Raw genomic sequence first — 25,090 nt, 5'->3', positions numbered from 1 at the left:
AGTGGTTAACAGTATAAGACTGTGGTTGTACTGGTCAGTACAACAGTATAAGACTGTGGTTGTACTGGTCAGTACAACAGTATAAGGTGACATTCACACCAGAAAGCTTTGCTGCGATTAAAACGAATCCTGCTGCCCATTGTCAGAAAGTGCACTTTGTTTGGCAGGTGTGAAGGCTCATTCGAATCCTAATGCGTATCAAAGAACCGCATTCTACTCCGAGCAAAAACGGGGGTTTCGCTTCGCTTCCAATCGCACTTGATTACATTCGGTGCAGGTGTGAATGCAATCCACAGTAAATAAAGGAAATTAAGCAAACAATGTGGCGGGTGAGGAGCTGAACACAGTTGGAGACGGAGAAGGCATATTTTACGCAAAGATGTCCCGTTACCGTGGATAGACGTGGTCGAATGAGGAGACTGAAGCCCTGATCGAAATGAGGATGAGTACATTAATCAATTGCTTAAGGAAACACATAAAAACACTGCAGTGTAGCCTACAGAATATTCTGTCTGTCTGTCTGTCTGTCTGTCTGTGCGTTCCGTAAACATGGAGTGCTGTCACTGTGTGTGTGGGGACTGGGTAGTAGGGACTTTCATCTCGATAAACTTGTAAACATTTTGCGCTGCTGTCTGTTATATCAGTGCGCTCAGCGCTGTGCCTCCATGCCCAAAAGAACAGTGCGTGGCTGCGTGCGTAGAGAGAGAGAGAGAGGGGGGGGGGGTGATAATTTTATCACCATGGATTTCACTGTGTAGGCTAGTTTATGAATGGAACACATTGATAAAGGTCCCCCCTGCTGCGTTTCCAATTGCTGTGTGAAGCATTGACAGTGTGAAGGAAAACCGCAGCAAATTAAATATGCAAGAATCCCAATTTCTCCGAAGTATTAGGTGAGAATGTGACCTAAGAATGTGGTTGTACTGGTCAGCTCCCAGGTTTTAATGTGTGTGTCTCTATGTGCAGGGCGTTGCTGAAAATGAGCACTTGTGCTCAGATACTATCCTGGGTAAATAAAGGATAAAGAAAACAGTTTATTACATAGACAGGACATCATGCACACAAGCAGTCAGTCTGTATAGTGCAGCTTCACCTCTGAACTCCACATTGTCTGGAGTCTGACTTCCTGTCTGAAAAGACCTTTATGGTTCAGATAAATGTGGTTCTATGTGATTGGTTTAACACCAGTTCAGATAAATGTGGTTCTATCTGATTGGTTTAACACCAGTTCAGATAAATGTGGTTCTATCTGATTGGTTTAACACCAGTTCAGATAAATGTGGTTCTATCGTATCTGATTGGTTTAACCCATTCTGGGCGGGAATCCCTTTTGGTGTTTAAAGCATTATGTTATACTTTAGCTATTGAAAAATAGCGGTGCCGCGCTACGAGCTCATAGGTCTGCTATTTTAGAAAAATCGTGAAAATGTGGCGCAAATTTGGAATATATAGTTCATCGAGGCCTTTCGAGAACATTTAAGGGTGTGTTATTTAAATGACGGTCTGTTTCAGCTGCGACATTTATCAAAGATCCGAGCAAATGAACGCTAGGATCAGCTGTATAGGATCACTTGATAAATCTCACATGGACAATGGTGTACGCCACGGTTAAGAAAAAAAATGAAGGCAGGATATACACTCCACTGACAAATGGAGTTAGTGAGTTGTGTCATAGTCAGTGTTGGGAAAGTTATTTTTTTTATACTAGTTCAGTTCACAGTTCAAAAATTAAAAAATGAACTAGTTCCGTTCATAGTTCATCATTCAAAATTTGGAACTAAAGTTCATCGTTCCAAAAAAGTAACTATTATAGTTATTTTTTGTTCTTTTCTTTTTTTCTTTTATTATTGCCACAGCCCATAGCCATATAAAACCACAGACTTTATTCCAAATGAAGTCCAAATCTTAAAAAACAACTTTGGGATTAATAAAGTGACAACTTTTACAATATCTCCATTACCATTATCCAAATTAATTCCTTATCTTTTTTTTTTTTTTAACATTTTACAAAAAATGCTCTTTTGCAATGTGAAATGCCACCGAATTCTTAATTATTGTCCTTGTCTTTATGGGCACACTTGTGAAAGCTGCATGCTTTTATTGTGAAGGCAAAAGTTTCTGAATGTTCTCAGAGCCTGCATATCTCTGCATGCTGAAAATAGCTGATCTACAAGCTCACAACACGTTGTGAGCTTGTAGATCAGCTACTTTCGGAACACAGAACACAAGTACGACGAAGAATAAATCAGGCATCACTGCGCTTCACTCACTGTGGGAGAGAGATGTCTTTTGTTGTCTGTTTGTGGCGATATTATGGACACCAGGACACGTACCTCCTCGACGCAAAATTAACCAACTAAGCTATAGGAAGCTATTTTTCGTGGCACATTATGTTTAATTAAACATGAGTGGGCGATGCGCGCTCCAGCGACGGCTGAGAAAGATTAGTTAATTTGTGTCGGATAAGGACTTATTGGTTGGTTTTCCGCAAGATATTAAGGCATGTTTAGGGTGTTTTTTATCGCGGGGATTTTGCCTGGAAGGCTCTATGGAAACACTCACTCTTGAACGAAGTTGAACGTGAGAAAGTGACGTTCACACACGCCAGAAATGCGTGTGTGAACGTATTCACACTGACGCGTTCACAATGACGTTCATCAAGCAGAAATACAGTACGTTCAGTTCACGTTCACCCGAAATATGAACGAGTTTGTGAACGATCGTTCTTTGAACGCGGGTACAACACTGGTCATAGACCAATTATTTGTTTACAAACATAAGTAGTGTGTATATTGTATAGTGTTATAGTGTGTATATTGTATAGTGTTGTAGTGTGTATATTGTATAGTGTTATAGTGTGTATATTGTATAGTGTTATAGGTCCTCATTCACAACGGCGTTTACGCTCATAAAGTGACGTTACGTGAGCGGAGCGTGAGCGGACAGGCATTTACGTGGATTCCCACATTACGTGGGAATTCATGAACATGAACGTGAACTTGACGGTGACGTTGTTTGGTCGGAAACTCCGCTAAAAGCTGCGCCAGCTCAGAGGGTAGTGTACGGCTTTCGTAGATTTATTCAGAAGGCTTTAGTCTTCATGCTGAATCAATTAAAAGTCCCCAAATCTCATTTAAAATATGTAGGCATGTGTCCAAAACATTGGTCAGCACATAAAAAAAAGATAGCTTATATAAAAGCCAAGTATCACTTGTATGCCTATATGCATGCATTCTAGAGGCAAGTTAGCCTAGAGTCCCATACAGAAACTGCCCCCGAGCCCGACACCTTTTTATTTATTTATTAGGATATTTCTAGCATGCGCGATTGCGCTGCTCACTTGACAGCTTTCTACTCGCAGTGCAACGCGTTGTGAGCTTGTAGATCGGCTCGCGCTGCATGTTAAAAAACAGCTCCTTTGAGTCAGTCTGACTGTCGGTGTGTGTGTGTGTGTGGGGGGGGGGGTTAGCCCTATATAAAAAATAGAAGACCACATTAGCCTATTTGAATGAATGGCATCAGCGTGTTTGAAAGTCGGCCAGTCATATCATAGTTTTAAGCCAGCTCACCTCCACTCGCGCTTGTTCACAAACATGACGGACAGAGAAAGGCTGTTGATGATGATTATTATTGCCACTGTAACTCGCTGATCAGCATGTTGACAAAGACTCAGCCAATTCAAGTTTCACGTAGGCCTAAATGCCTTTGCTGCAAGCACCTATCTGCCTCCATTTGCGTCGTGGTATTAATTTATAATAATGTATATTGATCACATGCGGACGCCACACAGAATAGCCAACTCTAACCTGCAGCTGAGGAAACATACAACGTAGTTGGATCGGATGAAATAGCCTATAGCCTTTAGTCCAAAAAAAAGAAAGAAAATATGTCCTGTGTCCATGCATGTCCATATATTTGCTTTCCAAATCCGACGGGATTGCAGGGAATCAATCACCGCAGTAGACTAATCAATAGGGCCTTTTATCATTGCCGAGTTTTAATATAGCATTTGGTCGTGTGCATGGTGAACAGTACAAATTAACTTCTCTCATTATGTGAAAGTAACTGTAACATCAGTTAACTTATTAACGTTCTGACATTTAACAAGGAGTGAAGTAATGCGTGCCAAGGTTGGCAAGTTTCGTTTATAATTATATACATATAACTCGCGCTGTTTGCTTGAAGATCTGTCCGTGCAGAGACCCGCCTGTCAAAATGAACTGCTCTACAAGCTCATCGCGGCTGTTGCAGACTATGATGACGTATTTCGATATTTCGTGTTGCCTTATATGGTGTGGGATGGGCGTTCTAACCAGGCGACACCAGGCGAATCGCTTGGGAAAAATGCGGAAAGGCTACACTCTGCGATCCGCACAAATGAAGTGATTACACCAGCTTCCCTGAATAAGACGGGAGCAAATCGCAGCGTGATCGGACAGAGAAATACGATGATATTTAGTATCTGTTTACGCATACGTTACACTGCGGTGTATTTCTCCTTTGTGAATGAGGACCATAGTGTGTATATTGTATTGTGTTATAGGTCCTCATTCACAACGGCGTTTACGCTCATAAAGTGACGTTACGTGAGCGGAGCGTGAGCGGACAGGCATTTACGTGGATTCCCACATTACGTGGGAATTCATGAACTTGAACGTGAACTTGACGGTGACGTGGGTTGGTCGGAAATTCCGCTGAAAGCTGCGCCACCTCTCATGGTCGTGTACGGCTTGCGTAGATGTATTAAGAAGGCTTTAGTCTTCATGCTGAATCAATTAAAAGTCCCCAAACCTCAGATAAAATATGTAGGCAAGGCATGTGTCCCCAACATTGGTCGCACATAAAAAAATGATAGCCTATATAAAAGCCAAGTATCACTTGTATGCCTAAATGCATGCATTCTAGAGGCAGGTTAGCCTAGAGTCCCATACAGAAACTGCCCCTGCAAGCCCGACACCTTTTTTATTTATTTATTAGGATATTTCTAGCATGCGCGATTGCGCTGCTCACTTGACAGCTTTCTACTCGCAGTGCAACGCGCTGTGAGCTTGTAGATCGGCTCTCGCAGTCTCGCGGACTCGCGCTGCATGTTAAAAAACAAACTCACAATTATAATAAGAACACACACTTATCTGCATTCTGCACTGTACGAATCCAACGTTGTTTAGTGTAGTAATGTCTGCAGTATAGGCCTATTGAAATTGTTTTGTTACGGAGCTCCTTTGAGTCAGTCTGACTGTCGGTGTGAGGGGGGGGGGGGGGGGGATTAGCCCTATATAAAAAATAGAAGACCACATTTGAATGAATGGCATCAGCGTGTTTGAAAGTCGGCCAGTCATATCATAATTTTAAGCCAGCTCACCTCCACTCGCGCTTGTTCACAAACATGACGGAGAGACAGACAAGAAAGGCTGTTGATGATGATTATTATTACCACTGTAACTCGCTGATCAGCATGTTGACAAAGACTCAGCCAATTCAAGTTTCACGTAGGCCTAAATGCCTTTGCTGCAAGCACCTATCTGCCTCCATTTGCGTCGTGGTATTAATTTATAATAATGTATATTGATCACATGCGGACGCCACACAGAATAGCCAACTCTAACCTGCAGCTGAGGAAACATACAACGTAGTTGGATCGGATGAAATAGCCTATAGCCTTTAGTCCAAAAAAAAGAAAGAAAATATGTCCTGTGTCCATGCATGTCCATATATTTGCTTTCCAAATCCGACGGGATTGCAGGGAATCAATCACCGCAGTAGACTAATCAATAGGGCCTTTTATCATTGCCGAGTTTTAATATAGCATTTGGTCGTGTGCATGGTGAACAGTACAAATTAACTTCTCTCATTATGTGAAAGTAACTGTAACATCAGTTAACTTATTAACGTTCTGACATTTAACAAGGAGTGAAGTAATGCGTGCCAAGGTTGGCAAGTTTCGTTTATAATTATATACATATAACTCGCGCTGTTTGCTTGAAGATCTGTCCGTGCAGAGACCCGCCTGTCAAAATGAACTGCTCTACAAGCTCATCGCGGCTGTTGCAGACTATGATGACGTATTTCGATATTTCGTGTTGCCTTATATGGTGTGGGATGGGCGTTCTAACCAGGCGACACCAGGCGAATCGCTTGGGAAAAATGCGGAAAGGCTACACTCTGCGATCCGCACAAATGAAGTGATTACACCAGCTTCCCTGAATAAGACGGGAGCAAATCGCAGCGTGATCGGACAGAGAAATACGATGATATTTAGTATCTGTTTACGCATACGTTACACTGCGGTGTATTTCTCCTTTGTGAATGAGGACCATAGTGTGTATATTGTATTGTGTTATAGGTCCTCATTCACAACGGCGTTTACGCTCATAAAGTGACGTTACGTGAGCGGAGCGTGAGCGGACAGGCATTTACGTGGATTCCCACATTACGTGGGAATTCATGAACTTGAACGTGAACTTGACGGTGACGTGGGTTGGTCGGAAATTCCACTGAAAGCTGCGCCACCTCTCATGGTCGTGTACGGCTTGCGTAGATGTATTAAGAAGGCTTTAGTCTTCATGCTGAATCAATTAAAAGTCCCCAAACCTCAGATAAAATATGTAGGCAAGGCATGTGTCCCCAACATTGGTCGCACATAAAAAAATGATAGCCTATATAAAAGCCAAGTATCACTTGTATGCCTAAATGCATGCATTCTAGAGGCAGGTTAGCCTAGAGTCCCATACAGAAACTGCCCCTGCAAGCCCGACACCTTTTTTATTTATTTATTAGGATATTTCTAGCATGCGCGATTGCGCTGCTCACTTGACAGCTTTCTACTCGCAGTGCAACGCGCTGTGAGCTTGTAGATCGGCTCTCGCAGTCTCGCGGACTCGCGCTGCATGTTAAAAAACAAACTCACAATTATAATAAGAACACACACTTATCTGCATTCTGCACTGTACGAATCCAACGTTGTTTAGTGTAGTAATGTCTGCAGTATAGGCCTATTGAAATTGTTTTGTTACGGAGCTCCTTTGAGTCAGTCTGACTGTCGGTGTGAGGGGGGGGGGGGGGGGGATTAGCCCTATATAAAAAATAGAAGACCACATTTGAATGAATGGCATCAGCGTGTTTGAAAGTCGGCCAGTCATATCATAATTTTAAGCCAGCTCACCTCCACTCGCGCTTGTTCACAAACATGACGGAGAGACAGACAAGAAAGGCTGTTGATGATGATTATTATTACCACTGTAACTCGCTGATCAGCATGTTGACAGAGACTCAGCCAATTAAAGTTTCACGTAGGCCTAAATGCCTTTGCTGCAAGCACCTATCTGCCTCCATTTGCGTCGTGGTATTAATTTATAATAATGTATATTGATCACATGCGGACGCCACACAGAATAGCCAACTCTTACCTGCAGCTGAGGAAACATACAACCGGATGAAATATAGCCTTTAGTCCAAATCCCACAAGACCGTATATTTGCTTTCCAAATCCGACAGTGCAGGGCAGGGAATCAATCACCGCAGTAGACTAATCAATAGGGCCTTTTATCATTGCCGAGTTTTAATATAGCATTTGGTCGTGTGGTGAACAGTACAAATTAACTTCTTTCTCATTATGTGAAAGTAACGTTCTGACATTTAACAAGGAGTGAAGCAATGCGTGCCAAGTTGGCAAGTTTCGTTTATAATATAATATATATATAACTCGCGCTGTTTGCTTGAAGATCTGTCCGTGCAGAGACCCGCCTGTCAAAATTAACTGCTCTACAAGCTCATCACGGCTGTTGTATATAATTTAAAACTTGGGAATCCTCTGTGCAGTCTATGAAGACGTATTTCGATATTTCCTGTTGCCTTATATGGTCGTGGATGTTCCATCAAACCAGGCGACACCAGGCGAATCGCTTGGAAAAAATGCGGAAATGATACACTCGCCGATCCGCACAAATGAAGTGATTACACCTGGTTCCCTGAATAACACGGGACTTAACCGTAGCGTGATCGGACGGATTTTCCGCTATCTATACGCATGGCCTTTACGCTTCCGTTACACTCTGGCGTATTTCTCCTTTGTGAATGAGGACCATAGTGTGTATATTGTATAGTGTTAAAAATGGTAAATGGTGCATTTATATAGCGCCTTTATCCAAGGCACTTTACAGAGATTGTGCATTACATTCACCCATTCACACACACATAAATACACCGATGGCAGCGGAAACCATGCAAGGCACCAACTAGCACATCGGGAGCAATTAGGGGTTCAGTGTCTTGCTCAAGGACACTTCGACAGTAACTCTGCGGGAGCCCGGGTTCGAACTGGCAACCTTACGGTTACCATCCAGGCACTCTACCCCTGAGCCACCGCCGCCCCTGTTATAGTGTGTATATTGTATAGTGTTATAGTGTGTATAGTGTATAGTGTTATAGTGTGTATATTGTATAGTGTTATAGTGTGTATATTGTACAGGAGGATTGACATACTGTGTATCTGCAGGTCCAGGTTCATTACTGAAGTTAGGAGGGTCTCCTTTAGACCAGTCACTCTTCATAGACAGAAGGCTGGGTGTTGGAGACTCTGCTCTGTGGTACAGACTTCTGGAATCATAGAAACGAAGAAGAAGAATTTATTCAATATGTGTTGTTTTGGGAGGTCTGAAGTTTAGTTTTTAGTGACATTGAGATGTTGGAGAACCAAGAGGTGCAAGCATAGATCGATCTATCTATCTATCAATCTATCTATTTGATCTGAAATCAAACTATAGAATACATGTTCAGAAACATCTACCATAAAACCATAATTGTCTCAGATCCGTTTCCCAGCCCAGATCCAGAGCAAACAGCCATGATTATCCTCTAGTAGTGTGAGCCGTTCAAAGATTTAATCTTAAGCCTCCCGATTTGTTCAAAGACATCCGAGGCGTCACGATAATATTCAAACATGGTTGATATTTATCTGGATCGCTACTGTCCGTTATACTTTGTATTGTTGTGTATATTGTATAGTGTTATAGTGTGTATATTGTATAGTGTTATAGTGTGTAAATTGTATACTGTTATAGTGTGTATATTGTATAGTGTTATAGTGTATATATTGTGTAGTGTTATAGTGTGTATAGTATTATCGTTTGTATATTATATAGTGTTATAGTGTGTATATTGTATAGTGTTAAAAATGGTAAATGGTGCATTTATATAGCGCATTTATCCAAGGCACTTTACAGAGATTGTGCATTACATTCACCCATTCACACACACATACATACACCGATGGCAGCGGAAACCATGCAAGGCACCAACTAGCACATCGGGAGCAATTAGGGGTTCAGTGTCTTGCTCAAGGACACTTCGACAGTAACTCTGCGGGAGCCCGGGTTCGAACTGGCAACCTTACGGTTACCATCCAGGCACTCTACCCCTGAGCCACCGCCACCCCTGTTATAGTGTGTATATTGTATAGTGTTATAGTGTGTATAGTGTATAGTGTTATAGTGTGTATATTGTATAGTGTTATGGTGTGTATATTGTACAGTAGGATTGACATACTGTGTATCTGCAGGTCCAGGTTCATTACTGAAGTTAGGAGGGTCTCCTTTAGACCAGTCACTCTTCATAGACAGAAGGCTGGGTGTTGGAGACTCTGCTCTGTGGCACAGACTTCTGGAATCATAGAAACGAAGAAGAAGAATTTATTCAATATGTGTTGTTTTGGGAGGTCTGAAGTTTAGTTTTTAGTGACATTGAGATGTTGGAGAACCAAGAGGTGCAAGCATAGATCGATCTATCTATCAATCTATCTATTTGATCTGAAATCAAACTATAGAATACATGTTCAGAAACATCTACCATGAAACCATAATTGTCTCAGATCCGTTTCCCAGCCCAGATCCAGAGCAAACAGCCATGATTATCCTCTAGTAGTGTGAGCCGTTCAAAGATTTAATCTTAAGCCTCCCGATTTGTTCAAAGACATCCGAGGCGTCACGATAATATTCAAACATGGTTGATATTTATCTGGATCGCTACTGTCCGTTATACTTTGTATTGTTGTGTATATTGTATAGTGTTATAGTGTGTATATTGTATAGTGTTATAGGCCCTCATTTATCAATCGAGTGGAAATTCTGCCCCAAATTCGAGTGTAGGATTCGTAGTACACCCACGTCGGGTCGGCATTTACAAAGTGATCGCAGACAGCTGTTCCTTCCTAATTTCATTCCTAGCAGTGATAAATGTGACGTCTGAAATCAATCTGGCACGCCCTATAAAATCTAGCCGCGCCCTCGGTTTTGCGACATGAACAACTGCAATACGACCTGGAAACCATGGTTACAGGGAAAAAAACGTTTCTGCTGCCCCCTCCCATACACACACACACACACAGACGCACGCACGCACAAGCAACTTGTTGTATCTTAAATAAATAAACCTGCATGAATTAAATAAAGCTGTAGGACTACGCTGTCTGTTTCTCCTCCGCTGTCTGTTTACCCTAACCCTTTCTCCTCTCGCTTCGCTTCCCTTGCTGCCCGCATCACCCCCCCGCACGCACGCACGCACGCACATGCAAGCAACTGTCACTGTGTGTTGTTAGTTGTATATTAAATTATTAAAGTCTTTTTAATTTAATATACAACAAGATATATTGGTGAACGAAAACCTGAACCTGTGAACCATGAATTAAATAACAAATAGGCACACACACGCTGCTGTTTTGCATAGGTGCTCCTCCTGTCCTGTCTGTCTGTCTCTCTCTATCACTGTGGTCCGTCCGTGACCGTGACCGACTGACCATGCACCGCACGTTCGACAGACTATTTAGATTGCCTCGCAGTCGCTGCAGTGGCTGGGCACTGGTGGTGGTGGGCTGGCTGGGTAGCCTACCTATATCTCCGATGCGGTTCCCACGTGCGCTGGCACGGTACATTTGGCATTCGAGCGACGGTCGGGTTTATTAAACGAGGAGGAGATTGCACATACCGTAACTCCAGAAAGACATCGGCCTGCTGTAGATTAGGCTACAGTAGGCTACCCACGTTGGGACTCTCCGCAGCTGCAGCACTGCACTAGCCTATAGTACTCTCCAACGTCCCGTCATGGAAATATTTCAGCACAGACAGCCCAAATCCTCGCATGTATGCGCTCATGCAAAACACTGTTTAAATGGCTTAAGCATCTAACTTGCAACATTGTTTTTAATTGCGCGATTTTAATTACTTGTAAAGTTGGAAATCTCCTACTAATTTCATATGACACAAAGACACATCTTATATGTATTTAGCCCATATATACCTATACAGTTTTATATAAACATTTTAGGAGTGAATACATATGTTTAGATGCCTGTGACAGCCTCTCAGCTGGTCAAACAATGCTGCTCCGCTGTTCTACGACAGAAAAACAGGTGAGGACAAAGCGTACGACAGCTCCCGACCAGACGTGGTTTTTGTCTTGGCTCAAGTTCAAAATCAAACGTTGGCGCAAATCGTAAATGCCGAAAATTGCGGTAATTTCGGCGTACACCCATATTTTGGCGTACGCACGGTTGATAAATGAGGGCCATAGTGTGTAAATTGTATACTGTTATAGTGTGTATATTGTATAGTGTTATAGTGTATATATTGTGTAGTGTTATAGTGTGTATAGTATTATCGTTTGTATATTGTATAGTGTTATAGTGTGTATATTGTATAGTGTTAAAAATGGTAAATGGTGCATTTATATAGCGCATTTATCCAAGGCACTTTACAGAGATTGTGCATTACATTCACCCATTCACACACACATACATACACCGATGGCAGCGGAAACCATGCAAGGCACCAACTAGCACATCGGGAGCAATTAGGGGTTCAGTGTCTTGCTCAAGGACACTTCGACAGTAACTCTGCGGGAGCCCGGGTTCGAACTGGCAACCTTACGGTTACCATCCAGGCACTCTACCCCTGAGCCACCGCCACCCCTGTTATAGTGTGTATATTGTATAGTGTTATAGTGTGTATAGTGTTATAGTGTTATAGTGTGTATATTGTATAGTGTTATAGTGTGTATATTGTACAGGAGGATTGACATACTGTGTATCTGCAGGTCCAGGTTCATTACTGAAGTTAGGAGGGTCTCCTTTAGACCAGTCACTCTTCATAGACAGAAGGCTGGGTGTTGGAGACTCTGCTCTGTGGTACAGACTTCTGGAATCATAGAAACGAAGAAGAAGAATTTATTCAATATGTGTTGTTTTGGGAGGTCTGAAGTTTAGTTTTTAGTGACATTGAGATGTTGGAGAACCAAGAGGTGCAAGCATAGATCGATCTATCTATCTATCAATCTATCTATTTGATCTGAAATCAAACTATAGAATACATGTTCAGAAACATCTACCATAAAACCATAATTGTCTCAGATCCGTTTCCCAGCCCAGATCCAGAGCAAACAGCCATGATTATCCTCTAGTAGTGTGAGCCGTTCAAAGATTTAATCTTAAGCCTCCCGATTTGTTCAAAGACATCCGAGGCGTCACGATAATATTCAAACATGGTTGATATTTATCTGGATCGCTACTGTCCGTTATACTTTGTATTGTTGTGTATATTGTATAGTGTTATAGTGTGTATATTGTATAGTGTTATAGTGTGTAAATTGTATACTGTTATAGTGTGTATATTGTATAGTGTTATAGTGTATATATTGTGTAGTGTTATAGTGTGTATAGTATTATCGTTTGTATATTGTATAGTGTTAAAAATGGTAAATGGTGCATTTATATAGCGCATTTATCCAAGGCACTTTACAGAGATTGTGCATTACATTCACCCATTCACACACACATACACCGATGGCAGCGGAAACCATGCAAGGCACCAACTAGCACATCGGGAGCAATTAGGGGTTCAGTGTCTTGCTCAAGGACACTTCGACAGTAACTCTGCGGGAGCCCGGGTTCGAACTGGCAACCTTACGGTTACCATCCAGGCACTCTACCCCTGAGCCACCGCCACCCCTGTTATAGTGTGTATATTGTATAGTGTTATAGTGTGTATAGTGTATAGTGTTATAGTGTGTATATTGTATAGTGTTATAGTGTGTATATTGTACAGGAGGATTGACATACGGTGTATCTGCAGGTCCAGGTTCATTACTGAAGTTAGGAGGGTCTCCTTTAGACCAGTCACTCTTCATAGACAGAAGGCTGGGTGTTGGAGACTCTGCTCTGTGGTACAGACTTCTGGAATCATAGAAACGAAGAAGAAGAATTTATTCAATATGTGTTGTTTTGGGAGGTCTGAAGTTTAGTTTTTAGTGACATTGAGATGTTGGAGAACCAAGAGGTGCAAGCATAGATCGATCTATCTATCTATCAATCTATCTATTTGATCTGAAATCAAACTATAGAATACATGTTCAGAAACATCTACCATAAAACCATAATTGTCTCAGATCCGTTTCCCAGCCCAGATCCAGAGCAAACAGCCATGATTATCCTCTAGTAGTGTGAGCCGTTCAAAGATTTAATCTTAAGCCTCCCGATTTGTTCAAAGACATCCGAGGCGTCACGATAATATTCAAACATGGTTGATATTTATCTGGATCGCTACTGTCCGTTATACTTTGTATTGTTGTGTATATTGTATAGTGTTATAGTGTGTATATTGTATAGTGTTATAGTGTGTATATTGTATACTGTTATAGTGTGTATATTGTATAGTGTTATAGTGTATATATTGTATAGTGTTATAGTGTGTATAGTATTATCGTGTGTATATTGTATAGTGTTATAGTGTGTATATTGTATAGTGTTAAAAATGGTAAATGGTGCATTTATATAGCGCCTTTATCCAAGGCACTTTACAGAGATTGTGCATTACATTCACCCATTCACACACACATACATACACCGATGGCAGCGGAAACCATGCAAGGCACCAACTAGCACATCGGGAGCAATTAGGGGTTCAGTGTCTTGCTCAAGGACACTTCGACAGTAACTCTGCGGGAGCCCGGGTTCGAACTGGCAACCTTACGGTTACCATCCAGGCACTCTACCCCTGAGCCACCGCCACCCCTGTTATAGTGTGTATATTGTATAGTGTTATAGTGTGTATAGTGTATAGTGTTATAGTGTGTATATTGTATAGTGTTATAGTGTGTATATTGTACAGGAGGATTGACATACTGTGTATCTGCAGGTCCAGGTTCATTACTGAAGTTAGGAGGGTCTCCTTTAGACCAGTCACTCTTCATAGACAGAAGGCTGGGTGTTGGAGACTCTGCTCTGTGGTACAGACTTCTGGAATCATAGAAACGAAGAAGAAGAATTTATTCAATATGTGTTGTTTTGGGAGGTCTGAAGTTTAGTTTTTAGTGACATTGAGATGTTGGAGAACCAAGAGGTGCAAGCATAGATCGATCTATCTATCTATCAATCTATCTATTTGATCTGAAATCAAACTATAGAATACATGTTCAGAAACATCTACCATAAAACCATAATTGTCTCAGATCCGTTTCCCAGCTCAGATCCAGAGCAAACAGCCATGATTATCCTCTAGTAGTGTGAGCCGTTCAAAGATTTAATCTTAAGCCTCCCGATTTGTTCAAAGACATCCGAGGCGTCACGATAATATTCAAACATGGTTGATATTTATCTGGATCGCTACTGTCCGTTATACTTTGTATTGTTGTGTATATTGTATAGTGTTATAGTGTGTATATTGTATAGTGTTATAGTGTGTAAATTGTATACTGTTATAGTGTGTATATTGTATAGTGTTATAGTGTATATATTGTGTAGTGTTATAGTGTGTATAGTATTATCGTTTGTATATTATATAGTGTTATAGTGTGTATATTGTATAGTGTTAAAAATGGTAAATGGTGCATTTATATAGCGCATTTATCCAAGGCACTTTACAGAGATTGTGCATTACATTCACCCATTCACACACACATACATACACCGATGGCAGCGGAAACCATGCAAGGCACCAACTAGCACATCGGGAGCAATTAGGGGTTCAGTGTCTTGCTCAAGGACACTTCGACAGTAACTCTGCGGGAGCCCGGGTTCGAACTGGCAACCTTACGGTTACCATCCAGGCACTCTACCCCTGAGCCACCGCCACCCCTGTTATAGTGTGTATATTGTATAGTGTTATAGTGTGTATAGTGTATAGTGTTATAGTGTGTATATTGTATAGTGTTATGGTGTGTATATTGTACAGTAGGATTGACATACTGTGTATCTGCAGGTCCAGGTTCATTACTGAAGTTAGGAGGGTCTCCTTTAGACCAGTCACTCTTCATAGACAGAAGGCTGGGTGTTGGAGACTCTGCTCTGTGGCACAGACTTCTGGAATCATAGAAACGAAGAAGAAGAATTTATTCAATATGTGTTGTTTTGGGAGGTCTGAAGTTTAGTTTTTAGTGACATTGAGATGTTGGAGAACCAAGAGGTGCAAGCATAGATCGATCTATCTATCTATCAATCTATCTATTTGATCTGAAATCAAACTATAGAATACATGTTCAGAAACATCTACCATAAAACCATAATTGTCTCAGATATTCCGTTTCCCAGCCCAGATCCAGAGCAAAACAGCCATGATTATCCTCTAGTATTGTGAGCCGTTCAAAGATTTAATCTTAAGCCTCCCGATTTGTTCAAAGACATCCGAGGCGTCACGATAATATTCAAACATGGTTGATATTTATCTGGATCGCTACTGTCCGTTATACTTTGTATTGTTGTGTATATTGTATAGTGTTATAGTGTGTATATTGTATAGTGTTATAGTGTGTAAATTGTATACTGTTATAGTGTGTATATTGTATAGTGTTATAGTGTATATATTGTGTAGTGTTATAGTGTGTATAGTATTATCGTTTGTATATTGTATAGTGTTATAGTGTGTATATTGTATAGTGTTAAAAATGGTAAATGGTGCATTTATATAGCGCATTTATCCAAGGCACTTTACAGAGATTGTGCATTACATTCACCCATTCACACACACATACATACACCGATGGCAGCGGAAACCATGCAAGGCACCAACTAGCACATCGGGAGCAATTAGGGGTTCAGTGTCTTGCTCAAGGACACTTCGACAGTAACTGTGTTGTTTTGGGAGGTCTGAAGTTTAGTTTTTAGTGACATTGAGATGTTGGAGAACCAAGAGGTGCAAGCATAGATCGATCTATCTATCAATCTATCTATTTGATCTGAAATCAAACTATAGAATACATGTTCAGAAACATCTACCATGAAACCATAATTGTCTCAGATCCGTTTCCCAGCCCAGATCCAGAGCAAACAGCCATGATTATCCTCTAGTAGTGTGAGCCGTTCAAAGATTTAATCTTAAGCCTCCCGATTTGTTCAAAGACATCCGAGGCGTCACGATAATATTCAAACATGGTTGATATTTATCTGGATCGCTACTGTCCGTTATACTTTGTATTGTTGTGTATATTGTATAGTGTTATAGTGTGTATATTGTATAGTGTTATAGGCCCTCATTTATCAATCGAGTGGAAATTCTGCCCCAAATTCGAGTGTAGGATTCGTAGTACACCCACGTCGGGTCGGCATTTACAAAGTGATCGCAGACAGCTGTTCCTTCCTAATTTCATTCCTAGCAGTGATAAATGTGACGTCTGAAATCAATCTGGCACGCCCTATAAAATCTAGCCGCGCCCTCGGTTTTGCGACATGAACAACTGCAATACGACCTGGAAACCATGGTTACAGGGAAAAAAACGTTTCTGCTGCCCCCTCCCATACACACACACACACACACAGACGCACGCACGCACAAGCAACTTGTTGTATCTTAAATAAATAAACCTGCATGAATTAAATAAAGCTGTAGGACTACGCTGTCTGTTTCTCCTCCGCTGTCTGTTTACCCTAACCCTTTCTCCTCTCGCTTCGCTTCCCTTGCTAACCGCATCACCCCCCCGCACGCACGCACGCACATGCAAGCAACTGTCACTGTGTGTTGTTAGTTGTATATTAAATTATTAAAGTCTTTTTAATTTAATATACAACAAGATATATTGGTGAACGAAAACCTGAACCTGTGAACCATGAATTAAATAACAAATAGGCACACACACGCTGCTGTTTTGCATAGGTGCTCCTCCTGTCCTGTCTGTCTGTCTCTCTCTATCACTGTGGTCCGTCCGTGACCGTGACTGACTGACCATGCACCGCACGTTCGACAGACTATTTAGATTGCCTCGCAGTCGCTGCAGTGGCTGGGCACTGGTGGTGGTGGGCTGGCTGGGTAGCCTACCTATATCTCCGATGCGGTTCCCACGTGCGCTGGCACGGTACATTTGGCATTCAAGCGACGGTCGGGTTTATTAAACGAGGAGGAGATTGCACATACCGTAACTCCAGAAAGACATCGGCCTGCTGTAGATTAGGCTACAGTAGGCTACCCACGTTGGGACTCTCCGCAGCTGCAGCACTGCACTAGCCTATAGTACTCTCCAACGTCCCGTCATGGAAATATTTCAGCACAGACAGCCCAAATCCTCGCATGTATGCGCTCATGCAAAACACTGTTTAAATGGCTTAAGCATCTAACTTGCAACATTGTTTTTAATTGCGCGATTTTAATTACTTGTAAAGTTGGAAATCTCCTACTAATGTCATATGACACAAAGACACATCTTATATGTATTTAGCCCATATATACCTATACAGTTTTATATAAACATTTTAGGAGTGAATACATATGTTTAGATGCCTGTGACAGCCTCTCAGCTGGTCAAACAATGCTGCTCCGCTGTTCTACGACAGAAAAACAGGTGAGGACAAAGCGTACGACAGCTCCCGACCAGACGTGGTTTTTGTCTTGGCTCAAGTTCAAAATCAAACGTTGGCGCAAATCGTAAATGCCGAAAATTGCGGTAATTTCGGCGTACACCCATATTTTGGCGTACGCACGGTTGATAAATGAGGGCCATAGTGTGTAAATTGTATACTGTTATAGTGTGTATATTGTATAGTGTTATAGTGTATATATTGTGTAGTGTTATAGTGTGTATAGTATTATCGTTTGTATATTGTATAGTGTTATAGTGTGTATATTGTATAGTGTTAAAAATGGTAAATGGTGCATTTATATAGCGCATTTATCCAAGGCACTTTACAGAGATTGTGCATTACATTCACCCATTCACACACACACATACATACATACACCGATGGCAGCGGAAACCATGCAAGGCACCAACTAGCACATCGGGAGCAATTAGGGGTTCAGTGTCTTGCTCAAGGACACTTCGACAGTAACTCTGCGGGAGCCCGGGTTCGAACTGGCAACCTTACGGTTACCATCCAGGCACTCTACCCCTGAGCCACCGCCACCCCTGTTATAGTGTGTATATTGTATAGTGTTATAGTGTGTATAGTGTATAGTGTTATAGTGTGTATATTGTACAGGAGGATTGACATACTGTGTATCTGCAGGTCCAGGTTCATTACTGAAGTTAGGAGGGTCTCCTTTAGACCAGTCACTCTTCATAGACAGAAGGCTGGGTGTTGGAGACTCTGCTCTGTGGTACAGACTTCTGGAATCATAGAAACGAAGAAGAAGAATTTATTCAATATGTGTTGTTTTGGGAGGTCTGAAGTTTAGTTTTTAGTGACATTGAGATGTTGGAGAACCAAGAGGTGCAAGCATAGATCGATCTATCTATCTATCAATCTATCTATTTGATCTGAAATCAAACTATAGAATACATGTTCAGAAACATCTACCATAAAACCATAATTGTCTCAGATCCGTTTCCCAGCTCAGATCCAGAGCAAACAGCCATGATTATCCTCTAGTAGTGTGAGCCGTTCAAAGATTTAATCTTAAGCCTCCCGATTTGTTCAAAGACATCCGAGGCGTCACGATAATATTCAAACATGGTTGATATTTATCTGGATCGCTACTGTCCGTTATACTTTGTATTGTTGTGTATATTGTATAGTGTGTATATTGTATAGTGTTATAGTGTGTAAATTGTATACTGTTATAGTGTGTATATTGTATAGTGTTATAGTGTATATATTGTGTAGTGTTATAGTGTGTATAGTATTATCGTTTGTATATTGTATAGTGTTAAAAATGGTAAATGGTGCATTTATATAGCGCATTTATCCAAGGCACTTTACAGAGATTGTGCATTACATTCACCCATTCACACACACATACATACACCGATGGCAGCGGAAACCATGCAAGGCACCAACTAGCACATCGGGAGCAATTAGGGGTTCAGTGTCTTGCTCAAGGACACTTCGACAGTAACTCTGCGGGAGCCCGGGTTCGAACTGGCAACCTTACGGTTACCATCCAGGCACTCTACCCCTGAGCCACCGCCACCCCTGTTATAGTGTGTATATTGTATAGTGTTATAGTGTGTATAGTGTATAGTGTTATAGTGTGTATATTGTATAGTGTTATAGTGTGTATATTGTACAGGAGGATTGACATACTGTGTATCTGCAGGTCCAGGTTCATTACTGAAGTTAGGAGGGTCTCCTTTAGACCAGTCACTCTTCATAGACAGAAGGCTGGGTGTTGGAGACTCTGCTCTGTGGTACAGACTTCTGGAATCATAGAAACGAAGAAGAAGAATTTATTCAATATGTGTTGTTTTGGGAGGTCTGAAGTTTAGTTTTTAGTGACATTGAGATGTTGGAGAACCAAGAGGTGCAAGCATAGATCGATCTATCTATCTATCAATCTATCTATCTGATCTGAAATCAAACTATAGAATACATGTTCAGAAACATCTACCATAAAACCATAATTGTCTCAGATCCGTTTCCCAGCCCAGATCCAGAGCAAACAGCCATGATTATCCTCTAGTAGTGTGAGCCGTTCAAAGATTTAATCTTAAGCCTCCCGATTTGTTCAAAGACATCCGAGGCGTCACGATAATATTCAAACATGGTTGATATTTATCTGGATCGCTACTGTCCGTTATACTTTGTATTGTTGTGTATATTGTATAGTGTTATAGTGTGTATATTGTATAGTGTTATAGGCCCTCATTTATCAATCGAGTGGAAATTCTGCCCCAAATTCGAGTGTAGGATTCGTAGTACACCCACGTCGGGTCGGCATTTACAAAGTGATCGCAGACAGCTGTTCCTTCCTAATTTCATTCCTAGCAGTGATAAATGTGACGTCTGAAATCAATCTGGCACGCCCTATAAAATCTAGCCGCGCCCTCGGTTTTGCGACATGAACAACTGCAATACGACCTGGAAACCATGGTTACAGGGAAAAAAACGTTTCTGCTGCCCCCTCCCATACACACACACACACACAGACGCACGCACGCACAAGCAACTTGTTGTATCTTAAATAAATAAACCTGCATGAATTAAATAAAGCTGTAGGACTACGCTGTCTGTTTCTCCTCCGCTGTCTGTTTACCCTAACCCTAACCCTTTCTCCTCTCGCTTCGCTTCCCTTGCTGCCCGCATCACCCCCCCGCACGCACGCACGCACATGCAAGCAACTGTCACTGTGTGTTGTTAGTTGTATATTAAATTATTAAAGTCTTTTTAATTTAATATACAACAAGATATATTGGTGAACGAAAACCTGAACCTGTGAACCATGAATTAAATAACAAATAGGCACACACACGCTGCTGTTTTGCATAGGTGCTCCTCCTGTCCTGTCTGTCTGTCTCTCTCTATCACTGTGGTCCGTCCGTGACCGTGACCGACTGACCATGCACCGCACGTTCGACAGACTATTTAGATTGCCTCGCAGTCGCTGCAGTGGCTGGGCACTGGTGGTGGTGGGCTGGCTGGGTAGCCTACCTATATCTCCGATGCGGTTCCCACGTGCGCTGGCACGGTACATTTGGCATTCGAGCGACGCGTCGGGTTTATTAAACGAGGAGGAGATTGCACATACCGTAACTCCAGAAAGACATCGGCCTGCTGTAGATTAGGCTACAGTAGGCTACCCACGTTGGGACTCTCCGCAGCTGCAGCACTGCACTAGCCTATAGTACTCTCCAACGTCCCGTCATGGAAATATTTCAGCACAGACAGCCCAAATCCTCGCATGTATGCGCTCATGCAAAACACTGTTTAAATGGCTTAAGCATCTAACTTGCAACATTGTTTTTAATTGCGCGATTTTAATTACTTGTAAAGTTGGAAATCTCCTACTAATTTCATATGACACAAAGACACATCTTATATGTATTTAGCCCATATATACCTATACAGTTTTATATAAACATTTTAGGAGTGAATACATATGTTTAGATGCCTGTGACAGCCTCTCAGCTGGTCAAACAATGCTGCTCCGCTGTTCTACGACAGAAAAACAGGTGAGGACAAAGCGTACGACAGCTCCCAACCAGACGTGGTTTTTGTCTTGGCTCAAGTTCAAAATCAAACGTTGGCGCAAATCGTAAATGCCGAAAATTGCGGTAATTTCGGCGTACACCCATATTTTGGCGTACGCACGGTTGATAAATGAGGGCCATAGTGTGTAAATTGTATACTGTTATAGTGTGTATATTGTATAGTGTATATATTGTGTAGTGTTATAGTGTGTATAGTATTATCGTTTGTATATTGTATAGTGTTATAGTGTGTATATTGTATAGTGTTAAAAATGGTAAATGGTGCATTTATATAGCGCATTTATCCAAGGCACTTTACAGAGATTGTGCATTACATTCACCCATTCACACACACATACATACACCGATGGCAGCGGAAACCATGCAAGGCACCAACTAGCACATCGGGAGCAATTAGGGGTTCAGTGTCTTGCTCAAGGACACTTCGACAGTAACTCTGCGGGAGCCCGGGTTCGAACTGGCAACCTTACGGTTACCATCCAGGCACTCTACCCCTGAGCCACCGCCACCCCTGTTATAGTGTGTATATTGTATAGTGTTATAGTGTGTATAGTGTTATAGTGTGTATATTGTATAGTGTTATAGTGTGTATATTGTACAGGAGGATTGACATACTGTGTATCTGCAGGTCCAGGTTCATTACTGAAGTTAGGAGGGTCTCCTTTAGACCAGTCACTCTTCATAGACAGAAGGCTGGGTGTTGGAGACTCTGCTCTGTGGTACAGACTTCTGGAATCATAGAAACGAAGAAGAAGAATTTATTCAATATGTGTTGTTTTGGGAGGTCTGAAGTTTAGTTTTTAGTGACATTGAGATGTTGGAGAACCAAGAGGTGCAAGCATAGATCGATCTATCTATCTATCAATCTATCTATTTGATCTGAAATCAAACTATAGAATACATGTTCAGAAACATCTACCATAAAACCATAATTGTCTCAGATCCGTTTCCCAGCCCAGATCCAGAGCAAACAGCCATGATTATCCTCTAGTAGTGTGAGCCGTTCAAAGATTTAATCTTAAGCCTCCCGATTTGTTCAAAGACATCCGAGGCGTCACGATAATATTCAAACATGGTTGATATTTATCTGGATCGCTACTGTCCGTTATACTTTGTATTGTTGTGTATATTGTATAGTGTTATAGTGTATATATTGTGTAGTGTTATAGTGTGTATAGTATTATCGTTTGTATATTGTATAGTGTTAAAAATGGTAAATGGTGCATTTATATAGCGCATTTATCCAAGGCACTTTACAGAGATTGTGCATTACATTCACCCATTCACACACACATACATACACCGATGGCAGCGGAAACCATGCAAGGCACCAACTAGCACATCGGGAGCAATTAGGGGTTCAGTGTCTTGCTCAAGGACACTTCGACAGTAACTCTGCGGGAGCCCGGGTTCGAACTGGCAACCTTACGGTTACCATCCAGGCACTCTACCCCTGAGCCACCGCCACCCCTGTTATAGTGTGTATATTGTGTAGTGTTATAGTGTGTATAGTGTATAGTGTTATAGTGTGTATATTGTATAGTGTTATAGTGTGTATATTGTACAGGAGGATTGACATACTGTGTATCTGCAGGTCCAGGTTCATTACTGAAGTTAGGAGGGTCTCCTTTAGACCAGTCACTCTTCATAGACAGAAGGCTGGGTGTTGGAGACTCTGCTCTGTGGTACAGACTTCTGGAATCATAGAAACGAAGAAGAAGAATTTATTCAATATGTGTTGTTTTGGGAGGTCTGAAGTTTAGTTTTTAGTGACATTGAGATGTTGGAGAACCAAGAGGTGCAAGCATAGATCGATCTATCTATCTATCAATCTATCTATTTGATCTGAAATCAAACTATAGAATACATGTTCAGAAACATCTACCATAAAACCATAATTGTCTCAGATATTCCGTTTCCCAGCCCAGATCCAGAGCAAACAGCCATGATTATCCTCTAGTAGTGTGAGCCGTTCAAAGATTTAATCTTAAGCCTCCCGATTTGTTCAAAGACATCCGAGGCGTCACGATAATATTCAAACATGGTTGATATTTATCTGGATCGCTACTGTCCGTTATACTTTGTATTGTTGTGTATATTGTATAGTGTTATAGTGTGTATATTGTATAGTGTTATAGTGTGTAAATTGTGTACTGTTATAGTGTGTATATTGTATAGTGTTATAGTGTATATATTGTGTAGTGTTATAGTGTGTATAGTATTATCGTTTGTATATTGTATAGTGTTAAAAATGGTAAATGGTGCATTTATATAGCGCATTTATCCAAGGCACTTTACAGAGATTGTGCATTACATTCACCCATTCACACACACATACATACACCGATGGCAGCGGAAACCATGCAAGGCACCAACTAGCACATCGGGAGCAATTAGGGGTTCAGTGTCTTGCTCAAGGACACTTCGACAGTAACTCTGCGGGAGCCCGGGTTCGAACTGGCAACCTTACGGTTACCATCCAGGCACTCTACCCCTGAGCCACCGCCGCCCCTGTTATAGTGTGTATATTGTATAGTGTTATAGTGTGTATAGTGTATAGTGTTATAGTGTGTATATTGTATAGTGTTATAGTGTGTATAGTGTATAGTGTTATAGTGTGTATATTGTATAGTGTTATAGTGTGTATATTGTACAGGAGGATTGACATACTGTGTATCTGCAGGTCCAGGTTCATTACTGAAGTTAGGAGGGTCTCCTTTAGACCAGTCACTCTTCATAGACAGAAGGCTGGGTGTTGGAGACTCTGCTCTGTGGTACAGACTTCTGGAATCATAGAAACGAAGAAGAAGAATTTATTCAATATGTGTTGTTTTGGGAGGTCTGAAGTTTAGTTTTTAGTGACATTGAGATGTTGGAGAACCAAGAGGTGCAAGCATAGATCGATCTATCTATCAATCTATCTATTTGATCTGAAATCAAACTATAGAATACATGTTCAGAAACATCTACCATAAAACCATAATTGTCTCAGATCCGTTTCCCAGCCCAGATCCAGAGCAAACAGCCATTATTATCCTCTAGTAGTGTGAGCCGTTCAAAGATTTAATCTTAAGCCTCCCGATTTGTTCAAAGACATCCGAGGCGTCACGATAATATTCAAACATGGTTGATATTTATCTGGATCGCTACTGTCCGTTATACTTTGTATTGTTGTGTATATTGTATAGTGTTATAGTGTGTATATTGTATAGTGTTATAGTGTGTAAATTGTATACTGTTATAGTGTGTATATTGTATAGTGTTATAGTGTATATATTGTGTAGTGTTATAGTGTGTGTAGTATTATTGTTTGTATATTGTATAGTGTTATAGTGTGTATATTGTATAGTGTTAAAAATGGTAAATGGTGCATTTATATAGCGCATTTATCCAAGGCACTTTACAGAGATTGTGCATTACATTCACCCATTCACACACACATACATACACCGATGGCAGCGGAAACCATGCAAGGCACCAACTAGCACATCGGGAGCAATTAGGGGTTCAGTGTCTTGCTCAAGGACACTTCGACAATAACTCTGCGGGAGCCCGGGTTCGAACTGGCAACCTTACGGTTACCATCCAGGCACTCTACCCCTGAGCCACCGCCACCCCTGTTATAGTGTGTATATTGTATAGTGTTATAGTGTGTATAGTGTTATAGTGTGTATATTGTATAGTGTTATAGTGT

Source organism: Electrona antarctica (genome assembly GCF_951216825.1).
Source record: "Electrona antarctica genome assembly, chromosome: 1".
In the NCBI taxonomy this organism is placed as follows: domain Eukaryota; kingdom Metazoa; phylum Chordata; class Actinopteri; order Myctophiformes; family Myctophidae; genus Electrona; species Electrona antarctica.
This window is presented reverse-complemented; position numbering follows the sequence as displayed.